Source organism: Pteropus medius, unplaced genomic scaffold, assembly GCF_902729225.1.
Source record: "Pteropus medius unplaced genomic scaffold, Ma_sr-lr_union100, whole genome shotgun sequence".
Classification (NCBI taxonomy): Eukaryota; Metazoa; Chordata; class Mammalia; order Chiroptera; family Pteropodidae; genus Pteropus; species Pteropus medius.
Genome location: NW_024351730.1, coordinates 9,365,549 through 9,372,004, shown reverse-complemented (window position 1 = coordinate 9,372,004; position 6,456 = coordinate 9,365,549). Strand labels below are relative to the sequence as shown.

At 36.5% G+C, this 6,456-nt stretch overlaps 1 pseudogene; it reads right to left on the bottom strand.

Annotated features, from left to right (window-relative positions):
• Positions 1 to 1,966: 1,966 nt before the first annotated feature.
• LOC120588465 (uncharacterized) lies at positions 1,967 to 2,085 on the bottom strand (annotated as a pseudogene).
• Positions 2,086 to 6,456: the final 4,371 nt, after the last annotated feature.

The window sequence follows — 6,456 nt, the reverse complement described above, 5'->3', positions numbered from 1 at the left end:
CCAATCATCCAGTTGAGAGGATACAAATGACTGGTCCCTTTACCCCTATTCTGGGTCAGCTCTGAGGAGCTAACCCAGCTTCAGTGTTCCCTGCGGGGCTAGCTTTGGAGCAGCAATGCAGCTCATGTCTAATGCTCCCTCCCCACCTCCTTCCACAGATGCTGGGCTCACCAGCACTTTCTAATAAATGTCTTGCATGTTAACCTTAAGCTGAAAGTCTGTTACCCAAAGATTTCAACTGTGTCACCTGCCAATATTTAGTATTATCTTCCTGTATAGTATTTGCCATCCTGCTGTATGTAAAGTAGAATCTTGGTGTTTTATTTTAAATTTGCATTGCTTTGATTATTAGTAAATTTGAACATCTCTTTATATGCTTTTTAACCATTAGGGCTTTCCCTTCTGTGAATTGCCTGTCTGTATCCTTTGCCTATTTTACCACTTATACTATACATTTTATAATACAGAATTGTTGATGAATTGATAATTTAGTGAGCTGGCCATTCATTCAGCAGCTTGGTTTTAGCAATTTGGCTTTCAGCAAATTAGCTTTCAGTGGATTCCATAAAATCTTTTTGACTAATTGAAAAATTTGGTGAATTAAGTGAATCGATCATTTGGCAAATTGAATTTTGTTTAATTGACTTAAAGTAAATTGGTTTTTGGTAAATTGGCCTGCATCTACAAAGGACTTCTACAGTGCTGACTCTCCATAACAACCTTCCCGGAGAACTTTCCATGAGGTCTGTAGACCTCTCCGATGACAGGGAGAATGGACACAGAAGATCCCTGCCTCTTATGACCAAAACCCCCTGTTGTCCTGCTGTTCTTCCTCCTCTTCCCCTTTCTACTCATATCTGATCACTATGCTCCTCCAGTCAATAGCCTTCAGTAGTTTCTATTATGGCACAAGATGCCCCTTGCCATGTGACCTTGTCCATCTATTTTTGCTCCCTCCCTTGCCAGCAATAACATGCTCAATATTACCTACATTCAACCATGTCTACTCTTCCTCAGACCCAACATTTTTCCCAGTACAGAGAAAATGTTTGAAAGGGCTGACTAGAGCCTTTGTCCCCACTTATTGCTTTATATTCTCTGCTCAACCTATTTTTAATAGATTCCATTCTCAGTGCCCACTGAAACTGCTTTTGCGAAGTGCCCAATGGCCTCCATGAAGTAGCATTCGGTAGTCGACTGCCCTTAGCTTACCTAACCTTCGGCCATATATTTTCAACACAACTTCTTGTTCCTCTTGAGAACAAGCTCTTGGCCTCTGTGATACCACAGTCTCTCAGTTTTTCCTTCAAATTTCCTAATTCTTCTTTCTTTTTGTGGATGTCTCTTTTTCTGCTAAATATCTAATATAGAAGCTCTCCAGGGCTTGAAGATGGGGCCCTTCTACTTCTCTATCTATTATGGAATAAGCTCCCTAGATCTTAGAGAATACCATGATCTTAATACTATCTTTATGTATTATTCACTTTGTCCACAAACCAAGCTCATTCTCACATTTGAACTTGTGTGTTAGCTGTTTCCCAGCCTGGCACACCCCCTGCCCCCTCTGCCCATCCTCATCTTTGCATGTTTGGCTCCTTCATGTCATTCATCTATGATTTTAAATGTCATCTCCTCAGAGAGGCCTCCTCTGACTATTCAATTTAAGCTGCCCACCACTCTTTAACATACCACACCATTTTAACTCTCTACTCAGTGTTTATGATTTTGTTTTTTTGTTATTTATTTCTTACTTTCTGTCTACCCCAGAAAGAATATAAATCCCCATGTCAGTACAGACTATATCTGTCTTGTCAGGCAATCAATCAATCAATCTATCAATCTATCAACCTACTTTATTTATTTATTTAATTTATTTATTTTTATTTTTTAGGTGAGGCAACCCTTGGTTGATCTCACAGATTGCAAGGACCTTGTCAGCTTACAATCCCTTATTTTTTATTTTTGATGCCTACAACACCTCGTCTTCTTAGGTGGTCTCCCCTCCAAGTACTAACCAGGCCCGACCCTGCTTAGCTTACGAGATCAGACGGGATCGGGCTTGTTCAGGGAAGTGTGGCCGTAGACTCAATCTACTTTAAAACACATTGGCATATATAGTTTGATGTTTTAACATGCCACCTAAGTTAAGCGATATACAACTATAGCTCACACTACTGATATTTTTGCCAGAATTCAGAGTCCAGGAAAAACCAGCAAGCACACTAATTTGGAATTCTAATATTCTATACCTTAGAGCAGCTCTGTCCAATAGAAATACAATGTAAGCCATATATTTAATATTAACTTTGCTAACAGCCATGTTTAAAAAGTTAAGAAACAAGTGAAATTACTTTTTATAGCATATTTTACTTAACCTGATATATACAAAATACTACTTCAACATGTAACCAACCTAAAATGATTGAGATAGTTTACTTTTTTTTCCTTTTTTTGGTTCGTTTTGTACTGAGTCTTCCAATTCTGATGTGTATCTTACACTTAAAGAACACCTGGGTTTGGCCTGGCTGAAGAACTCCCCAGCCCCATATGGCTAACAGCTACCGTACTAGTAAGTACAGTTCTAGAGAGTTTACCACAAGTGCTCCTGGTAATGAGATCTCAATTAATACTTGACATTGTGCAAATCAGCATAGTGAATGCTCAACATTGTTTTTCATTGGTGAAATTGATGTCTTCTTAAATAACAAGATGAATATTTAAAGTGAACTTTCATGGGAGAAATTAAAGGTAGTAAAGAAATGTGGAGTGGCTGAAACATTTCAGAGACACTTCTCATTCTCATGTGCACAGGGTATAAGAATTAGGAGGCCTATAGCTTGCATCTGTAGGGATGGCACTTGAAGCTGAATTTTTAAATTATCTCATTTCCAATCATTGGTTTAGGAGGATTTGTGGTGGCCTGATGCCAAAACGAATGCTGACAGAATCTTACCTCTGGAATGTGGTTCTGTCTGCCTGAACTGAAACTCTCATGCAAGTGGTAGTCTGAGCACGCAAAGCACATCAAAGGGTGCAGAGCTATCACTTCATTTAACTAACAGACAGGAACTGCTTTGTGCTTTCTTGGTAATGAATTTTTTTTTTTTTAACTGAGGTATAATTAACATATAACATTATGATAGTTTCAGGTGTACAACATGATTCAATATTTGTATATATTGCAAAATGATCACCACAGTAAGTTAACATTTGCCACCACAAATAGTCACAAAATTTTTTCTTGTGACGAGGACTTTTAAAATCTACTCTCAGCAATTTTGAAATATGTGATACCGTATTATCAACTATAGTCACATGACATCCCAGTGACCATTTTATTCTATAACTGGAAGTTTGTACCTTTTGACCCTCTTCACTTACTTCGTCCACTCCCACTGCCACCTCTGGCAACCACCAATTTGTTCTTTTATTATATTTTTTAGATTTCACATATAAGTGAGAGAATATTTCTTTAACAAAATGTTTGTTTGGCAGATTTTTTTCTGAGGCTTGCTTTTGTGGTAGACTGTGGGAATATCTAACTCTTACTTGTCTCAAACTCTTCAGCAGCAATTATTTAGCAAATTGAATTTAAAGGTATGTATGACCCAATGGGCTTTAGTCAGTTCACAACACCCCCTTAATCCTCATGGCAAACTTTTTCTTAGCCATTAACTCTCAGCTGAAGCTTAACCTCCTCCCCAGGTAGCCTTCAGCCTCCTTCCCTTTAATTCCCATTACACCTTTTTCAAAGCCCTTCTGCATTGCAATTATTGTTATGTATGTATGCATATCACATTGTAATTATTTTTATGTATGCGTCCCTCTCTGCACTGTTAGCTCCTCCAAGGGCAGGGGTCCTATCTTTTAATCTTTATATAACTAGAAAACTCAAATCAATGCTTTGCTCTCAATATGCATTCAGTAATTATTTGCTGGATGAATGAACTAATGATCCACAGAATATATTCCATTTAATGCTAAGGAAATGCTCACCGTGGAATGGAGACATGAGATGTGTCCTGCCTCAGTGCCTTGTAATCGAAGTAAGGCAATCAACAGGCAAAACAGGGATCAGGGATGGCCTGAGGTGACAGAAAATGACAGAAGTTGGTAGCAGTTTTCTTAATTTTTCCATTAAAGAGAGTGGTGGGTTTTTTTCTTTTGTTTTTTAATCTATTGTGTGATTCATTTAGCTAATTCAGTCTTTTTCATCTTTGGGTTGACTAGATCTTGGCTATGATTGTCTTTATTAGCTTGGTAATAACTTTGTTGGATTTAGGGGTCATTAAATGCTTGATAATGTTTGCAAATTTGACAAACAAAAGCAAAATATTCCCCTTAATTCAAAATTTGATCTAAAAATTAATTCTATTACCTCTTTTTTGCTTCAGGGTTTGCATGTTTCACATCAAAAGGTATCTTTTACTTTAAATTATGTGAATTTTATAGCCACCCTCTGAAAATTTAAGTCAGGCACTTGCTCTTTTAATCTAGGTAATTACATCTATGGTTTTGAATTAGCTTTTCCTTTTGAATGCGCTGGTTGCCTTCAGCGTTTTGCTGTCTGCGTCTTCTGTATCTACTCAGTTTGTTATGATGCCCGTGCCATTTAGCTTTTAATTCCCTCCAGAGTTATAAAGCCAGACTTTTAAAAAATTTTGTCACATGCTTCTACTTTCAGGAAAGTGCACATTCTGTGCCTTGTTGAAGTTATTTGTTAATTTTTTTTTTTTTTTTACTTTTTACGTTGATGTCTACCGTCTCCTGAAAGAAGTTATTTCTCTTGGCATCACTCGTTCCTGATACTTTAGTGGCCCACTCTGATTCAAGAAGGTTAGGATCACGACTTTCAGTTCCAGAAAAAAAATGGAAAGAAGACAAAATAGCTCATCAGGAGGCTACTGAAAGTACTGGTCTCAAACCTGGAAGCTTCTGATCTGCTGTTAAGGAAGCTCTAGGGAAAGACATGTCCTCCCCATTGTGATACTTTGCCTGATCTTGTGAGTAGGGAGTATATGACTCCTTGAAAATTGTAGATCATGATACTTTATGAAATTGCTCTAATGTTTAAATACAAGAACCCATAAAGCATAAGAGAAAGAGAGATGACTAGCAAACTGCAAATAATCATGTTTATTCAATGACAAGAAAAATGTGAGTGACAGCCATAATGATTCATCTTATTCATCATGTTCTCTACATTGATTAGAATTTAAAATAAAGAGTAGCTGGATTTTGTTTATCGGGTGGAAGGTTGGGCTCTTCAGGTCTTAGATTCTTGCTCTTAGTGATAATAGAATCACAGAATCTTCACGCTGAGATAAACCCTGGATGCCAGTTAGTTATTTAGGCCACAGGTCATCAAACTGGGATTTCATGGAGTGAAATGCTCCAAGGACTCCACAAATGTTTGATTTAAATTTCAGTTTTAAAAAATTTATAAACATTTAAACACCAGAGGTTTTAAAAAACTATACATTGCATTGAAATGTGCAACATGCCAAATTTAGCACATTGGAGACCATTAACACAATGTGTGCTATAAGTGAATACAATAATCAGAACTGCAAAATGAGAATGGTTACCATTTATCATGTGCTTATTATGTACTAGGAATAATCCTAACTAACTAATAGTCAGCTGACAAATAACTATTTGACTATTAAATATTTGACTATTTGATTTTTTAATCATAAGTTATGTAATAATATTGTCTCCTGTGTTTTCATGACAATTAAATGAGAAGAGAAACTTAAACTATTGAGTATAGTACTTGCACATAGTAAGCATGCAATGTATATTAATTCTCACAGATATTCCTGTGGGAGTTATGTTCACTCCTATTATATTATCTATAATCCACTTTAAAATAGTTCAACATAGTGTGTGTTAACTTTAATCTATCCTGGGAAGTTAGTTAACATTTGTAGTTCACTAAATGAAAATATATAATCCAGGGGATTAGTTAGCATTTTAAAAACTCTAATGCAAAACTCAAACTCTACTGTTATTTTTTCTGATCAACACCAGAAGGTTTTCTAATTAGCATAGTGAATGTTAGAAATGACATTTCATTGGAGAAATGAATAATGTTCAAGAATAAACTGACTAGAAATATTAAATAGGTACTTCTGCCCTTGAATAAATAGGAAATAAAAGCCTAGCTAGCCTAATAGCCTACACCCTTCAAATGGTAACCTGTGCTTAGGATTCTAATTTCTTCTGAATGCAGCCTTTTAATGGAGGATTATGTCACCTGACTAACTAGAAGGTTAGCTGACTTTTGCTACCAAAATATTGCTATACCTGCTTGAAGTGCAGCTTTCAGGAAAGGTGCTTTCAAAGTGTCTAAAAAGGCAGAGAGGGGGCACTTCCCTAAGCTTACATAAAGAAAATTGAATGTCTGCTTAATAATTGCTTGTATATTTGGCAGATCTTGGTCATTATAACATA